This window comes from Euprymna scolopes, chromosome 6 (assembly GCF_053919585.1).
Source record: "Euprymna scolopes isolate OS-2025 chromosome 6, ASM5391958v1, whole genome shotgun sequence".
NCBI classification, from domain to species: Eukaryota; Metazoa; Mollusca; class Cephalopoda; order Sepiida; family Sepiolidae; genus Euprymna; species Euprymna scolopes.
Genome location: NC_136487.1, coordinates 172,627,952 through 172,655,160, shown reverse-complemented (window position 1 = coordinate 172,655,160; position 27,209 = coordinate 172,627,952). Strand labels below are relative to the sequence as shown.

At 32.9% G+C, this 27,209-nt stretch overlaps 1 protein-coding gene across 1 annotated transcript in view; it reads left to right on the top strand.

Moving 5' to 3' along the window:
• Positions 1-27,209, top strand: part of LOC145278101 (thyrotropin-releasing hormone receptor-like) — a 518,816-nt gene that overhangs the window by 210,965 nt on the left and 280,642 nt on the right. Inside the window, exon 2 of the mRNA XM_080130370.1 lies at positions 23,148-23,189. The gene's annotated coding sequence lies outside the window, so the exon portion shown is untranslated. The remainder of the gene's footprint in view (positions 1-23,147; positions 23,190-27,209) is intronic.

The following is a 27,209-nucleotide window of genomic DNA, read 5'->3' as shown; positions in this document are numbered from 1 at the left end:
AGGAGGCAGGCTAGAAATAATCGTGCTGAACAGCATTGCTTGCCTTCTCTGCCTACGCAAATTCCACGCTCAGATTGGTCTGGGAAGCCATCTGCGATAAAAACACTGAGGGAAGAGGAAACTGAAATTCTCGGATACGAGAAATCGGCCGACGACGATAAAAATAGTGAAGTATTACTTTTAAACACTCCTTGTATATTTGTAATCTATTGTATTTAGATATGTCAACTAGTTCTAGTAATGTTTTGTTTAAACTAATTCACCCTTTCATATATATTTCTCTTTCTTCCATCTGTCTCTCGGTCACTCTCCGAAATAAGAAAACAGATTTATTTTGTCTAGGCCGAAAAATTAGAAACAATATGATATTTATCGTGTCTAATAAAAATGAAAAACAATATTCCTATCACAAAGTGAGGTGTGTATATCGGTGTCTGTTGGCAGGTAGATATCGGGGACGGTATGTATTACGGGGAGGAAATAATACGGATAATGAGGCATTTATCTGCGCGCACGGTGACGGTGAGGACTTCATATTTTAACGAGCCGAGATAGATGCCTTCTAGACAGTTTTTTTTACACAGAAGGGAGGTACATTAGTTGTGATGGTCGGGACAATTAGTTAACACTTTGAAGAGTGTTGCACAAGGTTCATTTACAAGGTGACAGACAAAACCAATATTACCTTTTATTTTCAAAAACCAGAAACGAAGACAAGGTTTACAAAATATATATTTTAAATTAAATCATTCTTAAATATAGATTTCGGTCCGATGCTCGTCGACTCAATTCGATATTTCTTATTTATACTGTGCTTGCAATAATACATACTTTATGCTAACCAGCCCAACGTTATCTCTTACTCAATCCCATTTCTCTTTGAAATAAACTAATAGATAGAAATATAAAATGAGAATAAAGTATTGGAAATTGTAATTAAATATATATCTTTACAAATAAATATTAGTTACGTCTATATACACATGTGTTATAGACACCACAAATCTTAAATATGGCTCCAATCCGTCCGTATATATCCCTATCTATTCATGCATATCGTGTATAAATGTGTGTGGTTAATCAATACGCTCAACTGACATAGTCTATTTTATCGGCTACTGCATCCATGTGTTGGCTAAAGTGGTATCAGTGTTCTATCATTACTCCACTTACCTTTGATCCTTCGTCTTGTAATGTTGAGCTATTAGCTATAATGCATTTAGTGACAATTTTTGGCTTCGGCATAAATAAGTCATTAAGGAACACTTTAACGATTATAGCATTTTTATATCGCCAACATTCATGAACAATATATATATCTATAAAAGTGAGAATGTGTGTGAGGGCACTTCTCAACCGATATACTCACGTATTTTTTATCTACAGACTTGAAATTTTGTATATAGAGTATTCAGACATGTGGAAAACAATATAATTGGTTTTCAGTCGGAAAAAAGGGTGTTGAGGGGTACAAAATTAAAAGATTGGTACTTGCGAATCATTGAATTTTTATCCGCTTGCCAACTTTCAGGTGCGGTCGTAAAACATAACGACTTCCTTATGTTAAGAATAAGTAGCCCTGTAATTTTTAATTACGTGTCAAGCTGGTCTAATAGTTATCGTACTTGACTCACTATCTTTAGGTTTTGGTTCCAATCACAGCTCGAGATTTTTTTTTTTCTGACAAGAAATGAATGGTTCAGATAACAACATTATACTCACATGTTTCAGTTTCATTCTGTTTATTTTACTTTATTTTTCAAAAGAATTTAACAATACGTTTCATACCTACGGTAATACTGTTTATAATTAATAAAAATCTGCATTGATTAAAATATAATATTTATATGTATAGACACATATGAATAATGAATATATTTCCATACGAATCTCATCACATTGATTGGTATTAAATTTAAGAATTTTTTTTTTAAAACGCTACCCTAGTTGATATTGTGCCTAAGAGATATTCACCAAGCGACTATATAACATAGTATTGCCTCATTATTTCCAGTCGTCTATAACATTCATTTGCTATTGGTATTTAACAATGCCGACTCAAGACAGATGTAGTTGATAATTGAACAACTGTTGGCACTTAAATTCCGCGCGCAGTCACCGTAACAGTGCACAGCAACAACAGCAGCAGTAACAACAACCACAACAACAACAACAGCAATAATAATAATAATAATAATAATAATAATAATAATAATAATAATAATTAGATAAGTAAACTTTTCCTATTTAAAAATTGATAAATACAATAATCCACACATGTTTTCAGTAGAGAAAACTAATTTAATTATTTTTCTGAATAAAACAATGAAAGAAAACAAATGACCACATGCACAAACTGTGCACTCACACTCTCCTACACATTAACAAGTCAATATATACAGGCTCACACACATTTATATATATATATATATATATATATATATATATATAATGTAGCAAAATTACCCGTCATTGACTGGGTTCAAAAACAGCCTACAGAAAATGGACCTTGACTTATTTAAGTATGATAGGTTATGAAAAGGAAGGGTTGTAAAAAGATAGCTTCGAATTCGGGGGTATCAAAACCAAAGCAGAATATACTGAAAGTAAAAATAAAATAGATAAACCCCATAATTTATTATACCATACTTATTCACACTGAAACACTTATCTCAATATTCTGTGGATCTATATTAAAAAAATTGTTAGACTTTGTGACATATTTCAATTTTGTGGAGGCACGGCGCGAACGAACACTGCATAATTTCATTATACCATATTTCTTCAAACTGAAACATAATTATCAAAGTATACTTACGGAGATAGATATGAAAAGTCTTTAGTAAAGTTTGTGCCTATTTCCATTCTATGGAGGTCAGGCGCGAACGCAGACCCCACCATTTTATGATACCATCCGTATTTAAGTTAAAACATACTTATCAAAGGATTCTGGTGTACATCTATATCAAAAAACACTTGCGAACTTTTTTAATTTTTAAATTTTTTATTTCCATATTTTGTGGACCAGGCGCGTACGCAGACCCCACAATTTTAATGGACCACCGTTCTGCCAGATCAAACATTCTCATTTCTGTGTCTCGATACATCCTCTATCATTATATGTAATCAGTTTATTAAAATAGTCAACCATATACGAGCCTATTCGTGACCAGACACACACGCACGCACACACATTCAGCTATATATATATATATATATATATATATGATGATCGCAACGTCTTGTCAGACGAGTGCCACTCCCTCAGATATTTAAAATCCATGAGCCCAAATGTCTGACGGTGTATCTATACAAATATATATATATATATATATATATATATATATATATATATTACTTCATTTGATCACACAAATTTATATACGAAAATATACTTTTATGCGTAAATTTTTAGTATTTACTACAACGGTTCTCAATACATAGGTAGAGCTGACAATTTCTCACGAGAATGAAACACGGAATATTCTGTGTGCTTTAATTGCCATATATATTTTATAAATTACTATATATATTCACTTATATTAAGCTATAGAAAGAAAAAAATACACAAGAAAAAATGCAATTTTAATTCAAAATGAATCAATACATAATACGCTTCTATACTATTATAGGATGAATTGAAAGGAACCAATACGAAATTGAAGCCGATCAGACAAATAAATAATTTAATATTTTATTGTATTTATCTAGAGTAATAGTCTCAAATATACATTTTTCTAAGCATGAAAAAAATGAAACCCAAATCAATGTGATTCGGAAAATGAAAAAAAAGTATTTGCATTTTCTTACTCTTTTCATTATATTGATTATTTGGACAAGTTCTCGAATTTTTTATTAAATATACGAGGATACATTGTTCTAGGCGTGTCATCTATTATCGGTAGAAGTCTAACTTTCTACTTATATATAAAACGTATTTTGTGCGTGTGTCATTCTGTGTGTGTCTGTGTATTAGTTTGTTTCTCCATAGACTTCAGGATGTCTGGGCCGATTTTTATCAATTTTTTACAAATGCATATTATGTGTCTGAGAGTGTTCTTAGATAGGTGTTATATCGAAAAGAAAAGGGCGCGTTCAAATAAATGTTTTATTTGAAGCACAATTGAACCATGATATTTTACTTTTAGGTTTTGCACTTTAATTGAAGCCAGTGTATCAATTATGTTTAAAATCAACGGTAGGTTCTCTGCATCACCAATGTAGACTATGGTGTATTGTGGACTAAGTTTTTTCAAGTGGGCGTATGACGCTTCCTCGCTATGTTCTATAGTCGTATATATAACGAGTGTCCATATAAGTATGTATACTATTAGTATATTGTTGTTTTTTATATTGGATTGTGTATATACGGGTTAGATTGTTTAACAAAGGACAAATATCTTTCTGTCACACATTTTTTTCACTGGTTCACTTGACTCTGGAGTGTCCGTTACGACTGTATACATTTTTTAATCGAAATTCGTAAAAACATTTTATAATTCACATTTTTACTATATTTCATGAACGCTCCATTTCTTGGAGTTGAAACGAAAAATCAATCTCTGTAAGACTTGTGTTGACTGTTAAACAATGTCTAATTTCTTTGCCTTACGTTTTCATTTAGTATTTTCTGTGATTCCAAAAATATAAATTATCCATCCTCGTCTAAAATCTGCGAAACATTTTTCCCCATGTTTACATGGAAATACATTTAAAGAAAGACACTCTCCTTTCACCACTAACGCTCGAATCTTAGTTTATCAACAAAGATAGATAGCTATCTCATATATAATTTAAGGTTATATTATAAATTTTCACTCGACAAAAAATGAAACACGTTTAGGCAATCTGTTTCAGTATTGATAATGCATTGCCACTTTATCTAAAAAAGTCCATCATCATCAAGACGACAACCTCTTCATTTAATTACGCTTTTTCATCGAGTGTGGTATAGTTGCATTACATATTAGGTCTTATTAAGTGTGGTATAGTTGCATGACATATTAGGTCTTATTTACTGAAAAAATATACATATTAAATTGTTAGTGTCCGTTCGAAAATTTATTCGAATTGTATTAGAAAATGCAAGGCATGGTCAATTCTGCTTCATATATATACAACAGTGTGAAGACCTATGTTGTATCCCGATTAAACAGTACCGACACGTTACTATCACAATTTAAGCAAAAGTCATTTTCATCGTTTGTGAGCTTAGCGTCAAATGGAATTTTTATGAATATTTTTGTACAACATATAACCACAGATCTGCTCACCTGTTGAACCACTATTTAGTTGTCTTCAAATTTAATTCAGCAAATATTGATTATTCCTCCCCATAAGAAAAGAATTAGTTTATTCTATTAATCATTTTGGCAAAAGAATTTTTATACTATTGATATTGTTTTTTCTAGTAGGAACAGCTCAAAAAGATGTTTTTAGTTCGATGGCAACAATTTAATAGCAAATATGTATTTTTCCGTCAGTTTATTTGAATTTTAATGGCATAGTGACACTGATATGGTTAATCACATTTTTCTGGTATGAATAACAAGAATGTTTAGTACAAGTTGTTTAGGTAAGATAGATATACATTAATGCCGATAGGGTTTATCGTTGAAACTGAAATTGGGTGTTGCTATTAGTTCTTTTTTTATTATTAGTTCTTCTTCTGCTTCTTCTTCTTTTTCTTCTTCTTCTTCTGATTATTATTGTCGTATTTACGCGGTTTTATTATAAGGTTCACCAAACAAATAAAACTCAAAGAAGACACACTTTAAATAAAAGTATATGTGCGTATGTAGTTACTTCCGGCAACTGATCACCTCTTCCATATTTATAGTATTTGCTCACTATTGACACCGAAGCTCTTAAAATGTCTGGATTGCCTCTTGGCAAGAAGGCTACCTTGGTATTTGTTAGAGACAGATGCAACCAGAATAAAATACCGCTTTCGAATCAGTTAACCGGTTCAGGGATAGACTCTTAATCAAACAGCCTAATCATCTTTTTTCTTTCTTATTGAAAAGTTGAAAAACTTTTGTTATTCAGCCTATTTTGGGTCCTTGAGATTTAATGCTGGTGCTGGGCTCTTTTTCAAGTTCGTGTTTCTGTCTTTGGCTCCGTTATAATTATCTTGCTTTCTCCTAATTCTTACAACAGTGATCTTACTATTTACTGACATTAGACGTTTTGGAAATAAAACCAGGTTTTTTTTTCTTTTGAAAAATTTAAACACTTCTACGAACCACGTGTATCCAGTCTTAAATATCTGTGAGTGTACTTTTATCTCAGATAGCGTTTACTATTTCCGCACCTTACACTATTAATGTGTATATTCTTACGATGGCTGGTTAGTCGTTGATTCTATATCCAGCAGTATTGATAATGTATTGCAGCTCTATCAGTCAAACTCAATCTTTGATTTTAGTTGATTTCATGTCCGCCATTCTGTCTGGCTCCCCCACTCTTATAACGCAGATTAAACTAATGAAATCTGTTTTACCTTAAGTATCTAAGTATCGCTTTTGTGAGTTATGAATCTTTTTTCTCAAGTAAGTCCTTCTTACCATGCTCTTGATCATGTTGCAATTGATTTTCTTGTGAAATCTAATGATTGTCTCTTTAATAGGAAGATGCTTAACTACTGAAGATGTGTTTGCGGTAGGTTTCACAGCTTCCTATGTGACGTCCTACTGGTAGTAGCCTTCCGAATAACACTGAAAATGATGTTACTGAGTGGCTTCTATTTGAAATTAGAACCCTCATTCCTTATCGTAATTTGCAATCTAAACCGCATTCGCCTCTTTGTTCTTCATTTGTTTGAGCTTCTGCGACGGGCCATGGTAAGTTTTACATCAATTAATATTAGTAATGAAGCGGTGCGCTCTTTTGATGACATGGCACGCGTGAGCGCGTGTGAGAAATAAACAAAAGGCTTAGAATATCTGAGTAACGAAAATGTTACCACCAGCAGTCGTTAAAGAAAGTATGCAAATTGGCAAATGCGTGTTCGCTTACGTCAAGAGAAGAAGAAGCAGTGAAAAAGAAAACATTCGAGGAAGAAGAAAGAATGTAAAAAACATATGTGAGAAGAAGAAAAAGAATTGTTGGTGAAGATGGAGATATTGAGAGCGAGAAAACGCTGGCTTTGGCTTGCGTGAGGTAGCGGGGAGCCAGTAGATGGGTGGCAGATCGTTATAAAACACGTGTGTGCGAAAATACTTCTGAAAGATAATTAAATGCCTAATCTTGGAGGAACCTACGAATAAATGCATTAGATTTGAACTTTAAAAAAATGCCGAGTCGGATTTCTTTTAGTCCTTTGCAACATTATAATATAACGTGTGGGCCCGAGTAGATGAAGTATAACAACACGGTTCAAGTGTAACGGCCAAATTACGTAAAATCATATATATTTTGGTTGCCGGAGACAAGATTTTTACCGGAAAGGAGTAAAAATGAAGAAAAAATGAAAAATAAAAAACGTTACCGCAGAGAAGTGCAGCCGCAAAGGACGAAATAAATTACAACAAAAAAGTCGGTTGGTTCAATTGTTTGCTATTTTTGGCCTTGTCGTCTCACTTTTGAACTTTCTACGGTCGTGTCAGTCATATCTTCCCCTTGCTCAAGGATGTTTTGTTTCATTCCGTTCTGGATCAGTTTAAGACATCTGGTACTTATTAAATCTCTGTTGTAATTCTCAAACGCTGTTCTGAACTTTCTACTATCTTTTCAAAATTATTAAAAATGTTTCCATTCATGTTGGAAAGAATCCTCTGTTTTTCTTATCTTTAAAACTATTGCTGATAAGTATTGTCCGGTTTATCGCTTTTCAGCTATTAACCGCTTTGAAACGGTAATTAGCAGCGAACGTGTTCACTTAATAGAAACTCAAATGGTCAGTATACTTGTTTTTTTAATGTTTTTATTATACTGCTCATCTTTTAACTGTTATAATTGGAGGTACCTCTGGAATATGTCTTTTTATTTTATTTTCCTATCAATATTAGTGTTCCTCAGAACTATATTCTAAGCCAAACTCTGTTTCATTTCTTTATTAATACTCTCCCATTCACCGATTATACCACTCTCTTTTCTGCCGTTGCTTCTCGCCTATCTGCTGCGGATCACTTGAAATGTGTAATTTAGAAGTTTAATTGAATTAACTTGTAGATTAAGAAACAAAATAGCATGGTTCGTTTAATTCGCTAAAGTTCCAATTTGTACCTTAAAATCAATTCTTATATATATATATATATATATATATATATATATATATATATATATATATATATATATATATATATATAAATATATGTATATATATATATATAAAGCTTGTACATATATAATATATATATATGTATGTATAAGCTTGTGCCTTATAATACATTCTTATATATATAAAGGTTGTATCTTAAAATCAATTCCTTATAATCAAGTTGCATTTCCTTCTCTGCAACCTCTATCTCATAAGCGTGATGATATTAATACGATGATGGCTGACGTTCTTTAGAATTGCTTGCTCTATTCTCTGTTTCTTTTGTTCCATATTCGTTTGACTCATTTGTCTCGTAATACTATTAAAGTTGTTGTTCTCATAGCTCATTCTAGTACAGCTTCTTTTTGCTAGTAGCTTACTATTAAGAACCGCAGATTTGTGGATATCTTTTCCTTCTGTTTTTATCTTTTCAAGACTATGGTCAATACGCATCTCCTGTCTTTGTGACAATTATCTTTTGTTATTACCAGATTCTTATGAGGAAACGCGGTTATCATCAAATGAGAGGTCAGAATTTATATGTTAGTTATTAACAGAAGTTGCAGAAAAATACGTCACTTCTGGATAGAAAAAAGATCGTTTTTAATTTCGCCTGAAAATCCAAGCAGATGTACGCGAAACCTGGCGGCTTCCAGGAAGACTCTCCTGTGGATGAGAACGATCTCGCACACTTCAACAATGTGAACAAAACAAATTATAATCCCGTTCATGCATGATCTTGTCTGCCGTTCTTTTTCTCATTGTTAATCTCCAGATATCTTCCATTCGTTTATGAATGTTTTTAATTGTCACGATTAATAAATTCCTTATATGCCTCAACATCAAGTACTTGTATCCAAAAAGTATTTTGGTTTTCCGACGACAATAACTTGTGTATAACGGTTTATATACACCACAAACGATCGAAACCATTGGTTTGCGAGTTGTTATCGCACTGTTGATTGATAAATTCTATAAATGTAGGAATGTTTAAGATTACAATCAATGAAAACCTCCCAATCTCTGTTCGTGTATATAACAGTATTTACTTTCTTCATAGAAATTTACTTGTCCACTTGCGAGTGTCTTCATTTCACTCTATCTCATTCTGATAACAAAAAGTTTATATTCATTCCGCTGTACAGACACGATGTGGAAGCAATAGTACAGTTGTCGACTCCATTTTCAAAACGATTAATTTGATTTGAATTGACACAAATCAACGTTTCAACGATAATTCGTATTTGCAAGGATCCAATGCGTGTCCACAAACGCTCGGTGTGGTTCTATAGTTTGATACAATACTTCACTGTCAGGCAAATTCAACATAAAGTCTAATTTAATGCAATCAACTAGAAACGGATGTTTACGAAGAGGGCAAATATGCTTCACTTGATTAACCCGGACGCAATAAGCGTTTATAACAGCATTCAGTTTAACGCAATAAAAACACGATGTGAACTGATTTGATCTGAATAGTAATCGATGTTGGGCGCTTTTACAACTCAGCAAAAAAGATTTTATCGTACTTTACTCTAAATCTAACGCAAATCAATAATCCCCCCCGAAGTATCAGATTTTTAAAACGTTTCTGTTTAGGCATATCTCAATATTTATCATTCATTAAATATAAAGAAGTATACTATGTCAGGCAATGAATATGGATACATCCTGATTCCTCCTCATCAGAATAGAATTGGCTTATCTAAGTCATAAATAGGAAGAAGGTTATCAGCCTAGGAAAAAGATGAAACATGCATCGAAGGATACTACCACGAACATCCATCCTTTATGGCGGTTTACTTGATTAATAAGGATTAATTACCTAATTACTAATTACTTAATAACTAATTGCCCATTACTAACCCTAACCCTAAACCTAGCCTAATTACTCGATTACTAATTACCTAACTACAGTAGCCAAAACCACTCAACTACATCGAGCCAATATATCCCTTCCCGAGAGATGTTACTATCTCAGCCATAGGTGTCTCCTGTCAAAAGCGGACACAAAGGAATATATTCCTCATTAATAGACTATGTTCTGTTTGTTGGTTCGACTGTTTTCGGAAATTACTGGACCGATCTGCGTGGAATTTGATACTCGTTACAATATTGGACAGCGGTCTAAGTATTATGATATCCGTTCGATACACAGTTAGAAACGAATACGGGCATTTATAGATTAGTCAGCACAGCACTTCCTTTGCTCTAGAAGATTACGCGGAAACTAGTAGATCCATCTAACTGAAATTTTATATAGACATTTGTTATGTAAGCTGCAACATCCCATACACAAGTACCGATTGATAAGGATTAGTATTTAATGCAAAAATGAGCACAATTTTCTCATGTTATATTATCAAGTTGTTATAAAGCCATAATTCTAAATCAACGGCATATAACTGTTTTTAACTTGTTTTACATGAAGGTCATCACTTATCAAGGCCAGGAAGCCACTTGTGTTCCATTTAAGATCAGTAGTAAATATCAAACTCAGAAGCTTGTCCAAACATGTTTTTAACTTGATAGAACTGAGTTAGTATCAATTTTCTTTATAAAAGACCACCGCTTAATAAAGTAAATATAACCTAGAAAAAATGTGTTAAATACAGTAAGAGTTTATTGGAAATATGTACATAAAACTCAGTTAAAATAAAAGTAAATCCTCCCACCTTTTTTCTGAAACGCACCTCATGGAATGTAAAGACTAATAAACAACGTAGGCAAAACTAGGATAATGAGGTTGACCAAAGTTTACGCTAGCGCTATTTTTATGTGTAATTGTTTTAAAGACTTTTTGCTTTGAACATTTGCCAAATAATATTCGATGGACATACACAGTTTTATAAAAGGTTCCTCAAGATATGTCACGAGCATCAGAGACGAGATGAAACGCAAGAATTAAATTCAGTTTCTATGTTAAACGCCCACTGGCTGAACGAACGTCGATTATTTTTGTGTTATTAATTCCTTCTGTTTCCTATCTAGTGTTTATGAAACTATTAATTTACGTGTAGAGATTTATTTTTAATGCAACGTGGTGACTTTCTTTCGTTTATCATTATCTCAATAAGAAATTAAAAACTCAAGGCAATTCTACAAGTATGGCCGAAAAGAATCTCCTAACCCTAATTCTAGAAACGATTTGATTGTGCTTCATCAGAATCTTTGTATTTAGTGAGATTTGGGATTGTTTGCGTGCTCTGAATCTAAGATTATGTGACCATTACAAACATCAGAGTTCGTAGCAGACCATGGAAAATTTGATGTCAATATATAAAACGTGAATTGACTATTTGTTTTCTTTTTGTTTCTTTATTCAATTTTTACCCCAAACAAGGCACAGTGCCACTTTGAAGCAGGGGGCTACTATCAGGGACTTAATTTGCAGGGGCATTATGAAGGGAGATGCGTAGAAAGATGTTTTTTCACATTACACTTGAACCTCTGCATATCAGTACAGTTGGGGAAGCAGAATCCTGGAAGGGAATTCCAAAGACCTGCCGTTCTGGGGAAAAGCTATTGGAGTAAAAGGCTTTCTTGCACCTAGGGATCTCTACTGTAAAGGGATGAGACTTACTATGTTGTCGGGTTTGTCGGGGGTTGTTACGTCGAGGAGGTACAAGTGTTTGCCGTTCGTCAGAGCATTCACCATTAAAGTATTTGTAGAATAGGCAGAGGGATTTAACATCTCGTCGATGGGACAAAGGCTGAAGCCTAGATGACAGTTCAGGACTTATCAGGTTGGCGACTCTCTTTTGAACTCTGTCCAGGAGCGAGAGACAAGCAGCAGATGCACCAGCCCAGATGTGACAACAGTACTCCATACATGGTCGAATGGTGGCCTTACAGAGGGACAGGATACTTTCAGGCGTAAGTAGTTTTCTAGCACGGTAGAGGGAGCCAACCTTCCTTGCAGCAGCCTTGGCAATGCTCTCAATGTATCTATTCCAGTTCATATTCCCTGTAAAGGTTAAGCCGAGGAGTACGAAGTACTTTCAGGCAATGTGTTCTTGGCCATTGCTATTGGTGATAGAGAAGGTTTCTTGTAGTTATTGAAAGAAACAAGCTTAGTCTTAGCAGCATTGAATGTGACCATCCATTTTTGTCCCCATTCCACTACAGATTGGAGCTCATCCTCTCGTGTTTCTGCCATTTCCTTGAATATGTGTTCATTTGTTTCCCTCTCATATCTGTTATAGAGAGTGTTGTCATCGGCAAATATACCCATCTCCGAAACAATTTTTTCAGGGAGGTCGTTTATGAATATCAGGAATAATAGAAGTCCAAGGATAGACCCCTGAGGTACTCCCGCATTTATGTAATATTGTTTAGATGTACGACCGTCGAGGACAACTTTGATTTTTCTATTAATAAAGAAGGATTTAATTACATGCGGAATTCTTTCAGTGATTCCATATGATCTAATTTTCCTTAGAAGACCATCGTGCCATACCTTGCCAAAAGCCTTAGATACGTCAAGGGCTACCGCTCTACCCTTCCCTGCTTTGTCCAATGAACCGTATATAAGTTCAGAAACTACAGGTATGATATCTGCTGTTGAACGGGCTTGCCTGAATCCATATTGTTTGTCAGTCAGGAGTTTTGCAGCTGTTAGGTGCTGGACTAGGGCTTGATTAACTAAGGACTCAACTATTTTGGCGATAAGCGGGAGGAGGCTAAGAGGCGATAATTTAGTGTGTCTGTTCTTTCACCAGAATTCTTGAAGACTGGTACCACGGAAGCAGTTTTCCAGCAGTTGGGAAAGCAAGATTCGGTTCGGCATTTATTGTAAAGTTTGGAGAGAACTGGAGCAACCTCGGCAGATCATTTTTTTAATAGCACAGCCGGGATGAGATCTGGTCCACATGCTTTTGAGGTGTCTGGGTTTTTTATAATAGCATGTACCTGAGAAGGGGTGATTTTCAAATCGTCTAGTGTGGCGTCTATTCGCAAAGGAAAATAAGGGAGGGAGTGGTGTACTGGGTCCAGTGTGGAGTTTGAGGCAAACCGACTGGCAAGCAGAGTAGCCTTGTCAGTTCCCGTGCAAGCAACCTCATGATTGTTTGATAGGAGGAGAATAGTTGACTGCCTATTATTACTACGCTGTTGTAGATTTTCCAAAAATCCCGGGTTCCTAATTTATGTGCTTCGATGCGTTTTCTGGTGGTTTCAGAGTAATCTGTCTTAGGTGTTTCTATCACTCTCTTACAATTATTTCGTTTAGATTTCGGCTTGGAATTATCAGCACAAAAACATAGATTAATTATATTAAATGTATCTGAAAAAAAAAAACATGTATATATTTATAGTAAATATTGTTGATCAGATTGCAGTTATATTTAATCTTCATTCCCTGCAATATGGAAGTATATAAATCTGTTTAAGCTATTGCATACTGGCAAAACACAAAAGAAGAATTGATATTATATTCTGCTTAGTCTATTTATTTGTTTCTCTTTTTATGTACTGGGAGGATTTAGCTGAAATAAGATCAAAAAGATATCGCACTGCTAGTGCAATTCTCTACCTGCGTAAGAGTCCTAAGATAGATACGTCCTAGGATAGAGGACTTTTGTCACATCTGCGCAGGAACTGCTAGAAGCAGCTTATTTAGCCTATAGGGATGCCCTTTTCTTTTCCCTGTAACCTCTTTTTAACAGAAGAGACGTTGCGAGCCTGTCTCTGCTTTATCGTTATTTTCATGGCAAGTGCTCGTCTTAGCTCCAATCTATGCCCCCCTGGCCTAACTTTCACGAAAAACACTCGTCTGACTGAAAACACTATCACTAATTTCCCCCACTCCTTATCTGTGCCTAAACCTAAACGTAAATTCTATGAACAAAGCCTCTTCCTTAGAACTGCACACCTGTGGAACTCTTTTCCGTTTTCCTGATTTCTAGCTGACTACTATTGGTCGTGTTCAAGTCCAATGATAAGAAATTCTTGATGAGCCATCCTATTAAGTAACCCAATTTACCAAATTCCCACTACTAACGATTGCTACATGTTCCCTTTGACTAATGTACACTCATTAATCCATATCCTCGAGTAACTCATTTGTAAAAAAAAGAAAAAAAACATTACACAAGGTTATACGCATTAAGAAGATTAAGATCAAAATAAAATTAAGAAAATAACATAAATGATATAATATATAAAATATAATCATTCTCAACCTTGTGCTTATCAATTTTTGTTTCATTTACATTGAAATGTATTGCGTGATTTTTTTTTCTGTAAATAAGTAAGATTTTAGATCTAACATAAAAAAGGGATTTAATAAGATTTGAAATTAATAGAATTCATTGGTGCCTTAGCCAGAAATATTTAAATTTTTATGAGGAGGTTTTAAAACATGCAAATAATTCAATGAAACTGAAATTAAGGTGTTATTAGTAATTGCTTTCTAATAATTTTTTTTTTAAATTTCACTATCTATCTGAATTTTTTCAATGAAGATCAACCTTCTTTATTCCTCATTTTGAATTAAATTAAATAAAAAAAACAGCATATTTTTTAAACCATTCCGCCTAGCAAGATAGTTTAAAAATTCATAATGATTGGGTAATTAGATTAATAAGAGAATCGTCCTCCCGAAACGCCTCTTATTTTTTATTCTGCTAAATGGGATCAGAAGATATTGCAAATTATATTGCTATGATGATTGCATTAATGCATTCGTGACCTGAAAGGGTTATTTTTCTATTCAGATATTGACGGCTTAAGAATCTAAGAAAGGAACCTATGCCATGAATGTGAATCAGAAGTAGCGATATGTTATTTAATTCCTCCATGCAAAAAACAACAAAGCAAAACAATTACCGACAAACATTCACTAGCGCCTGTAAAATGTTTATGAAGTTGGTTCATTTCAATACAGTTAAAACGAATTGGTGCTTCGATTTCAGCATCTGAGTCGTAAGTGATTAAGCGTGCTCCGGAAACACATGCACAGCCAGTGCCCCACTGTTGGCAAACGTGAATTGAGAATGGTGGTGACTATGTAGCAAAATAAATTCTAGTGCACAAAAAGGTAATTATTTAAATGGTAGTAATCAAGTGTTCATTTTTTTTAAGAAGAAAAAATAGATCCATATTCTTTGGGAATGACCCTCGTAATGAATCATGCACATACACATATATGAACCTAACTTCATCAAGAAAGACATGCATATATACATGGATTTATATGTAAGACTGGTATCATTCCTTAGCAAATCACTCTAAAGTAATCTAATACTTGTTTTGTGGACATAAAAGATTCAACGCGAAAATCTCTTGATTTAGCTATCTTGAAATCATTTACGCATCGAAGAGTTCAAAACGAGTCGAATATATAATTCTGCAAAGCGTAACGTGTGCTTTGCACACAAGAGAATTGGAATTGTATTAAGTAAATTGAATTATTTCTGATAAAACAACATTGTTTAGATTCAACGATTCTTTCAGCTTTTCTTTCGGAAAAAGAAAGTTTTATTTCATACACACATTGTCTAAACATTCAGAGTAATATTCTTATGTTATATATATATATATATATATATATATATATATATATATATATATATATATATATATATATATAGGGTGCCATAATGTGATGAAATGAAATCAAATAAAGTGCCCGATCGCGAATGTGAGAGTCAAATACAAATATATATTTAAAAACTATGCATACATATTTCAAAGACGAAGCAGCGGTTTCACTCTATAGAGACACCTTACTGTGGTTGACTAAAATCCATGCAAATATTCAGCGTCATTTGGAAAGAGGAAAAACAAAAAGGGAACACATGTTTCTTTTCCTTTTTCCGCATGACGCTAATGATTTGTATCGGATTTTCGTCAACCACAGGAGGTTGTGCCTATACAATGAAACCACTGGTCAATGGTTCTTGGAATATTTATGCATAGTTTTTAAATATATATATATATATATATATATATATATATATATATATATATATATATATATGTGTGTGTGGGGGGAGGTGTTAGAATGTTTTTTTGTAATCTACAGGGTAAAGTTATAGCCCTTTATTTAGAATGAAGGTTTTATGGAAATTGATTGAAAATATTGCAGATTCATTATAAGCAATGCGAAATATGTTAGCTAAGTAAGAACTATATATTTTTCTCATAATTTTCTAGTACAAAATATATGTTTAATAGCATCAAATTACCGATCTTCTCTAGCTAGCCCCGTTCCAGGTGTTTAGATGGTGACTATATTTATTTGACCTGATTGTTATTTTTGTGTTTCATGTGTACGGTTAAAATTGACATGACTTATAGTTCATGTTCATGATATAAGTAATTATGTATATATCTATAAAAGTGAACGTCTCTTTGTGTGTCTGTGTGTGTGTCTGTGTACATTCCTTACGCAATAATTCTGTCAATTTTAAATCTACAGACTAAAAATTTTATATACATGGTACTGAGATTTGGGAAAATCTTTGTGATCGGTTTTCGGCCAGGAATTTTCGTGTTAAGGGGTCAAAGTTCAACGATTTGACCTTTAAGAACTCTACCAAACTCCTCCGACAATTTTGGGTCTAAACACTTGAAATTTTAGATATATGTTCCTTGACATGGATCAACTTAATAACTTAATTTGAGCCCAGAACAATAAATTTTAAGGGTTATTAATAGGGGCCAGAGTTTAAAAAAATTGACCGTTTTATTTATTTATTTTTTTTTGCTTAACATAAACCTTCAAACACCCGAGCAACGCCGGGCTGAAATGCTATATATATATATATATATATATATATATATATATATATATATATATATATATATATGGAGAGAGAGAGAGAGAGAGAGAGAGAGAGAGAGAGAGAGAGAGAGAATTTATAATATTATGTTTTTCTGAAACCTTGGTAAAGTAAAATATGTGTGTGTGTATGTGTGTATGAAATATAATAAACGTTAATTATATTTTCAAGAAAACTTAATATTTTTTTTATTTTATTTTTTACGGCTGTTCATTAAGGGTGGAAGAACTTTCTCGAGATAAAGATATTTCCTTAGGAATCTTTTACTTCGGTCGACTGTTGAATGGCCATCGACGCAAAGAGGGAGGAGATAGGGAAAAGCAAATGTGTAAGTGTGCTCCGATATATTACCGCATTCCTTTCGCATATTTTAAGGGTAGCCATTTTGGACGCTCATAAAGAAATAATTTTTTATTGTTGTTAGGATCTCACCTGGCGGAGAAGGTATCACGTACGTCTTCTTTTTGTCGATTATATTTACATGTTTTTATCTGTTCTTCTATTTTTGAAATTGTTGTATGTGTGTGTTTTGGGGGCATTGACGTTACTCACGATGAAAATAATTAATATCCTTAGTATTATAGGTGTGTTCAAAACGGAATTTTATGTCGACCGGGGCAACGCCGGGTACCCATGCTAGTACATATATAAATTTATATATGTATTTGCATGTGTCTATGTTTGTGCTGTGTGTTTGCTAGTGTCTGAGTTTTCAATGTGTCTATGCCATTCAAAATTCCATTAACATTAAGTGTAAGCATATTTACTTTCAGCCAGACTTTACTGTTATTTATTTCAATTTTATCAAAAAATAAATCGTTCATTTCTTTAAAAATTGTGTTTTTATATTTGAGAAACATTCTTTTAAACTTTGAATATCTACAGAGTTTATAAATTCTTTTTAATTGCTTTGCTTAGCTTTTAAGTGATATTAAAAAAAATGACTGAAATTTGTGCATATGTCTAGGTTAATTCTTCTCTTCAACTTTTAAAACATACTTATATTTCCGCAGGTTGTTTGTTCGATAAAATCACGTACGCATATAGATGACTATTACATGTTATGCTCCTGGTCCATTAACTCAAAACCACTATTTATTCTGCTTTGATTTCTAAACAGAAACATTTATTTCGCACGCAACCCTGTCATATAAAAAACCTTCTGTTGATTTTATATATCGAGCTTTTCTACTTATGCGATGATAATGGCTTGCATTTACGTTAAAAATACAAAAGTCAAGTATCATGGTATAAGGTGTACTCTGAATATAAACATTCATTTGTAAGGCATCCCTGTCATATCAAAGAGCATACTCTTTGCTTTATATGCTGAGCTTTTCTGCTCGTGCACTTTTTAAATGCACTTGTAATGTTAGGCTGTATAAAGCGTTTACTTTAGTTAAACTCGGCCTTTTTATCGGATTTAGTCGATTATCGATTATCGAAACTCATCGAAGACATTCTGATAAAGAAAAAAAATAACACTGTCAGGCTCATTAAAGTACGTTTGTGTAAAAATTCACAACAATTGGTCCAGCCATTTAAGAGTCTATACGGAAACTAATTCACACGCACATTCACACATACAGTCACACACACAAACACACACACAAATTTCATTTTATATAAGAATCTATAAATAAAGCTAACACAATTAAGTTTCTTATTTTCTTTAATCACTCATAATGATTCGCAAATATGCCTTAGTTCTGGCCTCATAATCCTAATTAGTCGTAAGTTGTAATTAACAAAAAACTCACATATCACTAACATAAGTAATCATGTATGTTCTGCACCCTCTTAATATCGTGTTTATTAAACTCCTCTCTATGTTTTCTCTCTATGTGCGTATGAACCGTTAGAGAATAATAAATTTACATTTCAAGTGCCACCATGTAATTTATATAGCGTCTATGTTCAACACAAATACACATATAAATTATCTAGCAAACTAATATAGCTCTTTACTTCTGTAGTGTATATGCGATTAATATCTATTATTTTATTACCAATACTTTTCAAATAATATTTGGTTCTTGTTTTTTCGAACTGTTAATTTCGTTTGTTATGCGACCAACAATACCTCGGCGTCTCGACACCAGTTTAAAAATTTCTCGCTTTCACTGCAGCGCCCCATGTCAATCTCACCTGGTTCGTTTTTGTTTCTGTCCGACCACGTGAAGCATTTTCACATGCTTTTTTTCTTTTTCTTCTGACGCTAGTTAAATGAAATAAAAATACTCACGTTGAATGCACTAATAATATCTCAATGTGAACCGACATGGCTGCATGTAGATACTCGCATTTCAAACTCCAAGCAATACAAATCGGTGCCACTTGTCCAAAAATCTCTCAAATGCTGAAATTTGTGAACGAGTATTATAACGAAGCACTCCGCTTAATTGAATCCTCAGAAATATTTTATACCGAGCTCCAAACAGACATGACAGAAAGCGGAATATCATTTTGTTCTCGTGCCCTTCTACCATAACACAAAGATAGAATAAGACATTTATTCTTAAAACTCACAAATTTTACACAACATAAACTACACACATTGCTCAACAGGAATTCAAGGACAATTAACACATCGATAAAAAATCATTTTTACAGGACCGAATACGCCGGATCTCTTGCATGCCCAAAGACAAATACCTACTACAGAATAACTGCAATGTGAAAATGCTAGAGAATGGACCAAGAGAGAGAAAGGGAGATGTTTAAATCATATAGTTAGACACGTAGACCGGAAGTCAAGATCAGCTGATCGGATTGCGTGTGAGTAATGTGATCAGGTTAGCTAAATCGGGGAGATTTGGTTGGGACTTGGAAGAGAGCGGACGGCTTCGCCGTTGCTCCTCCCCTTCACTGGGCGGGGGTACGAACGCTGACGTGGTAGAAATAAGACCTAGAATAATAAGAAGAAACCACACAGGGCAAATTCACTTTCCATTCTTCTGCGATCGATCTGGAAGGTGAATAAAAAAAACTATAGAACCAATTTCTTGTCTTGGATTGAAATAAATCTTCGTCCCCAAAAACAGGTACCAGTCTCCCTCCCAGACGAGATGTTCCGGATAGACCAACAAAATGGCAGAAGGTCTGTTCAAAATGCATGTCACACACACACAACGACATAAACTCTGATAAGATAATCAAACACTCAATCCTTTATGATACGACAACGTAACAATCCTTTATGATACAATAATACAACAAAATGTCTCAAGTACGAGGCAGTGATCATAAACCGGGCCATGGACATACCAAAATCATACATAGGCATGACCCAAGGAACATTATAACACAAGAAAATTCCTTTATCGTAAGAGCAAGAATACAGGCAGTCTTAGCAGTCTGTGTGTAGGAATTAATGCACAAAGGAGTACCTTGCATTACAAAATCGAAAGAGATACTCTCCAGCCTCGATACGGTACTTACTTTTGCAACCTGGAGAAATATTGTATCATAAAGACAAATAGAAACCGTTTTAATGTTCATAGTGAATACTTTCGGACTTTCAGGTACTCTATGTGCTCTCCGCTTAGCATTGTTTCCAGTTGCCACTCAAATTCGTCTTGCCATTAGATTCAAGCAGTGCCGATTCAGAAGAGGTTAGGGGTTGTGCAACCCTTGCTGCACAATTACACGATCAGTAGCCCCTATATAAACAAACTGGGAAATCAGATGGTAAACACAGAAATTAGATAAATGTGTTTAAAAGATCAATCACAATCCTCATCACGTAAACGTAGACTTATTAGAGTTTTAAGTAGCAGATAACAAACCAACATGGAAATAATTTAGCAAACGAATATAATTTCTAAACTAAATAAAAGATAACAGGCTTTAAGTGCCACTATTAAAATCCACTAAAACGTTTTTTTTTCAAATCGCTGGATTAAGATTCATGTTATTACAGTTCATAATTTCCAAAAATAATTTTTATTTAGTTATAATGTACTTAAAATCAATAAATATTAAGAAAATTTAATATAAAATAAATCACATTAAAAATTCAAATTTGAAATTAAAGACTGATAGAATCTAAGACAGAGTTATAAAGAATGTTTTTAATATATAATATAAAGTATTAATAGATTTCTTTAAAAAAAACCTACAATATAAAAATATAAATCATTCAAAAACGGTAGTTTGAATGTATAGTTAAGCGTTAGTTTGACTCATGTAGAACTGATTTAAAGCTTCACTGCTAACTTATTTTGCGACAAATTACAAAAAGAATTTACAGTTCATATGCCACCTTCTCAGCTATATTTCGAAATAAAAATTATCAGTTTTCGTTCTGTAAAACAAAAGTTTTAATAACATTACTGGTGTTCAAAGATTCTCCAAATTAGGAAGGAACGTGAGAGACGGTTTCTTCTGATTACCTGTTAGTTATCATAGAAACTTTTTTAACATTGACGTTTTAGAGACACTTTCTTCTGATTGACTTTTAGTTACCATAGCAACTTTTTCGTCGTCGACGCCTAAATAAATCACAGCGGGAATGCCGCTCGTATGCCATCTTATTTGGCTTATATATAGAGAAGTCAAAAAGCGGTGTTCTTTGCCGTGCTAGGACTGATAATATTTCGCTTACGATGTCGTTCTTTATTTTTGGTTCTCTCGTTTTTTTTTGTCCCTTCTTTCTGTTTCTTTACTTAATTATGTCTTTTATTTTTTAAGACTTTGGCAATAATCTTTACTTGATAGTTTACAATGCTTATGATGTTGAACACCAAAAGGAAAATATTATTTCAAATCAAAGCCAGGAGAAATCACGGGTTGCATAGAAAAACGCGAGTATGAAAAGTAACATGGTTTTGATTAACCTTAAAAAAGTAAATGGACTAGTTGTTAAAACTGGAAAAGAAACTGAAAAGATTTTCTAGTAAAAAATATGGTAAATTTAAAATATATAATATTGCAACATTGAGAATTTATATCTAATGTTCGATTAAATTTTTAAAAAGATTCATAATGCTACAGTATTATAAGTTTATTATTTTTTTTACTAGAATATCTAGCTTTTTCGTTTCCAGTTTTAACAACTAATTCTTTTACTTTTCTAAGCTTAATCAAAACCATGCTACTTTTCATGCATATGTATATATATATATATATATATATATATATATATATATATATATATATATATACTAGCTGGCAGTTATTATATTACAACTATACATTTTAATAGTTACATAAACTTAATTACAATTGTTAATTCTTACTAATCGAGATTTCGTATTTCTCGTCCAGAAACACAAAGTAATTAATCGGATGCATATTCTACTTTTTATAATGTACAATGCAGTTAACGATAATTTTCCGACTAATGTTTTGTCGTCTAATACCTAATTCATAGAATATTGTTTTTTACAAAGGAGTCACCACTTATCAAGGCCCGGACCCCACTTTAGTCAAAAGCTTAATTACGGTACAGTAGTCAATAGGAAAATATCATAGTGATCGTTAGTAGTGGAAATTTGGTCAATTGGATTACTAAAAAAAGACGGCATATCAAGAATTTCCGTCTGCCTGCTTCCCACCGGACTACAACTTGGATGTCTTCAAGTCCAATGTTAACAAATTCCTAATGAACCGCCCCCTTAAATAAACACTTCATCAAATCTCCACACTAACGTAATGTACTTGCAATAACCCTTATCCCTGAGTGGCTTCCGGGCCTTGATAAGTGGTGATCACTGTTTAAATAAAAAATTTTTACGCTGGACTTGAAGATGGACTTGTAGTCAGCTGGAAAACAGGGAAACGGAGGAGAGTTACACAGATGTGCAGTTCTAAGAGATAAGCTTTGTTCATGGAATCTACGTTTAGGTTTAGGCATAAAGATATAGAGGAAATTATTGATAGTCGTTTCAACTAGATGAGCATTTCTCGTGCAAGTCTGACGAGGAAGACATATAGATTGAAACATAGACGAAGGTATAGAAAAGTATCGGCTATGTTGTTTGTATATCAACCTCTTACACATTATGTCTTCATTTTGAGACGAGTATTACTTTTCTATGCCAAAACCTTCACAGACATTATACATTATATACTCTTATCTCGTTTTTTTACTTTTTCAGATTACGTCACCGAAGAGATAAAACAAATGTGCTGCTGATTCTGTGAGTAGTTTCTTCTACTATAACGTTATATTCGTCTTTATACTTTTGACTAATGATTAATGTTTTAGTACGCCACAAATTGTTTAATATTCTAAAAACTTTTCTTTTCCAACAAAAGAAAGTAAATTCGCATGGATCAAAAAATACCACATTTTAGACCAGCGATTAGATACATATATAAGATAGGGTTCACTTGAAGAATGCCAGCATCCATACACAAGTGACGCTTGGAAAACGCTTTCTGCCAATGTTTAGCAAACACAGTTTCCGAGGTTATCCACTTTTCACATCCATCTCCCGCCAGCTTCTTTCTAATAATACACACTCTCTATATTTGCAATTTATAATTCCGTTCGCTTATCATTTTATATTCTATCCCCACGCTAATAAGATCGGAAACGATGCAACATCTGGTGATATTTCTCACACTGTTTCTATGAGATGATGCCCGCATGAAACATTTCTATTCAATGAAAGCTTTCATCATAATCTCTCGTCATATTCGCATATGGCCCAACGACAATTTATGTTAAAGTGTCCACGATCTGGAAAAACGTTGAAGTTCTTTGTAATGTCGGATACGTACGTGATAACACTTTATAACAAATAAATAGAAAAACTTCGAAATTAAGACGGTAGAAAATGGTGGATTAAATAGCAAGTAGATAAAAGTTGATTTCTGTAGCAAGATTGCTTGTAAATTTTCAGATGGCATGGATTAAAAAAATGTCAAACAGTTTGCTTCGTTATTCATTGCTTTTATGAAAATAAAAAACTTTATTTTCATATATATATATATATATATATATATTATATATATATATATATATATATATATATATATATATATATAAAGAGATAAGTAAATAGATGCATACATAGATAAACATATAATTCTTAAGAATATAAACAGATGAACCAAATTAATTAGAGCAAACGACTACATCTGATCTCGGAAATGTTTCATTTTCTTGTTTGTTTAATAGAGGTGCACGTAATCAATACTTTTAGAAAGACATGATTTAATATACTATTTTGTTTTAAAATATTGAAACACTGTTTCATGGTGAGAAAACTTATGAGCCATGAAATAATATCATGGTCATATGAATTTTTGGATACAAATTATTACAGTGACTGCCAGAAATAAGACTTATTAGAAAATTAGTTTCCCAACTAAAACTTGAGATCAAAAGTGATTTTGTTTTTTATATAGTTGTAAATATATATATATGGGCGGAGGTGGGCGGTAAATAGGAAGGACAAGGCATGCCTTAAAATAATCATCAATAAACATCCTTTTCTATTCAGTTCTATTTCTAAGCACAGACTCTAATCCACGCCCTTATTGGGTCTTACTTACATGCAACCAAATCTTTTTTTTTTTTCAACATTTGACGGAATCCCTATGAGGAGGAACACCTGATATTTTCATTGCAAACTTTGCTTTCGTATAAGCTGTATCGCCTGAAGAATTATCTAATTACTGGTAACTAGCGACCCAAACATGCTCATGACTGTGTAGCAACAACATATCACTCCTTATGTAAAAACAAATAAAGAGTATATATATATATATATATATATATATATATATATATGTATATATATATTCGAAATTTTCTCTTATAATACACTACTCTGCTGGAAATCTTTTTTCCAAATATATATATATATATATATATATATATATATATATATATATATATATATGTGTGTGTGTGTGTGTGTGTGTGTGTGTGTGTGTGTATGTGTGTGTGTGTATTAGAAAATTAACAACATAACTGTTTGGAAACCACTTGAAGTTGAAAAGGTGTTATTAAAAGGAAAAAAAGCATTTGATTATTTTTATTTGTTTTTATTTTCATCATGGAAATATAAATGTACATTTCAAATCATACAATATCCATCATGAGAGACGGATGTGTGTTTTTCTTTCTTTTCGCGAGTTAAAACCCGAGTGTTGGTTGTATCATAATTTTGTCATGACCCCCAGCTGATAGAAATATTTTTGGAAGCGTGGAGATGTCCACAACTCTCACGCTTAAAATTCCCGCTTTCACTACGACACTCACTACTTCCTGCATACTGCGACGTACTAGATTTTTGTGCTGCAAGCAAGATGTATATCTATACCATTTCCGTTATAATATGAATGACGAGGAAAAGGATGAATGAATCGAAAGAACTGCGCAGGTTGAAAAAGTAAACGGAGAGCATTATAAGAACATACTTACTTACAGAACGTGAGTAATTTATTTCGTTTCAGTTTTTGTAAGTTAACAATGAACGTAACACTGACTTTAATTCAATTTTTACAGATAGTAAGAACCTGCCTCTTTTTCTTGTATATAAAAAACATATTGTCTATGCAAGAAGTAGTTTATTCATGAATGCGTTAAAAATCTAACAGATAACATAATTAACGAATATGTTTCAGACCACAATTTCTACAACAGCGGATACAACACCAATACGAAAAGCGGTTTTAAAAGTTACTGAAGAACAGGCAAAAAAAAAACATTAACCTTTGAAAGTCACATTGTTTAGGTAAACTAAATTACTACGGTCGAGGATACTTTCCATCAGAATTTAAATCCAATCTGGATTTAGGTCCAACGCTTCCAGTTTATTTCGTAGGTTTTAAACAATATTTACGAATAGATGTGAACAACAGTGGGACGAATAAAACGATAATGCTGTTACAAATGTTGGGAACAGAAGAAAATACGAAATACGGAAATTTAATTCTTTAAAAAAATACGGAGGGCATGGCATTTAGTGAAACAATACAAATGTTGTCGAAAGTTTTTATAAAAAGACAATTTGTTTCATACGTTATATAATGTTAAAAATCGAAAGAATGAAGACAATAATTTTGTCTCGTATGCTTGTATATTGAACTCACGGCGTGGAGTAGATTATTTAACGGAAATCTCGAGCGACATGTTAATTTTTTTGTCCAACATTTAATAAGACTGACTGATATAGCTATTAGAGTAAGAACGTAAACTTGCAAAAGCGTCTAGTACATATATCAAAAGATAACCATCAGAGTGAAGAACAAAAGAGTCGAATATAAATAAGAAAGAAAGAAAGCATATAAAAAGACTTGCTTCGAGGATAAATCTGCTTAATTGTTGCCTTGTAAGCCATAAACATTCGCATTGTCTTACGACACAGAGACAAGTAAAAAGAAAATGGCGCAGAGTAAAAGAATAAATTACGTAAATATAAGAAATAAATGTGCAAATCAGAGAATGATATATAGGTAATAAATGAACACACTTAAAAACTACGTTGTCCACTGTAAACAAAAACAAACAAGATTACAAGAGAAGTATCAGGTACAAAAGTAAAGTTCAAATGAGGACTAAATTGTTTCGTTCACGTATAAAACCTTATATATCTAACGTATACGTACTTCCGTATCCACAAAATCTTTTTGGGTTAGACTGGAGTGCACTGTTCAACTTATAATAATTATCGATTAATTAGTTTTGTAACAAAGTTAATGTCGTTAATAAAATAAAACGAAGCAAACAGAAAAAATATTATAGATTTGAAAACTCTACTCGCCTTTTCTTTTTCGAAAACTTCGTTCTTATCAGAAAAACAGAAGTTCACTACAAATTAAAATAAAATGTTAAATCGAATTTTAACTTAAAAAATGTCCACGCAATACATGAGGAATGAGAAAAGTTAGAAAACAATGGCACAATTTCAAAAGTCCATTATTCGGATTGGGAAGATTTTCTACTATTACCATAATATATATTTACTAATATTCATTGTAATTGATTCTCTATACGTTTTTTCGGTTTTCTCTTTGAATCATCATCTTTAGTTTAATATTACGTGTAATTATATCCATGCAAATATTCTACATGATTTATACTTGCGTAATATTTGCGTAAAAAGGTTATAGTCCACACAAACTTCTGTATATATATATTTATGTATGCGTATATATATTTGTATGAAAAAATTGGCCTATCAAACTCCTCTGTCAGTTTTTAA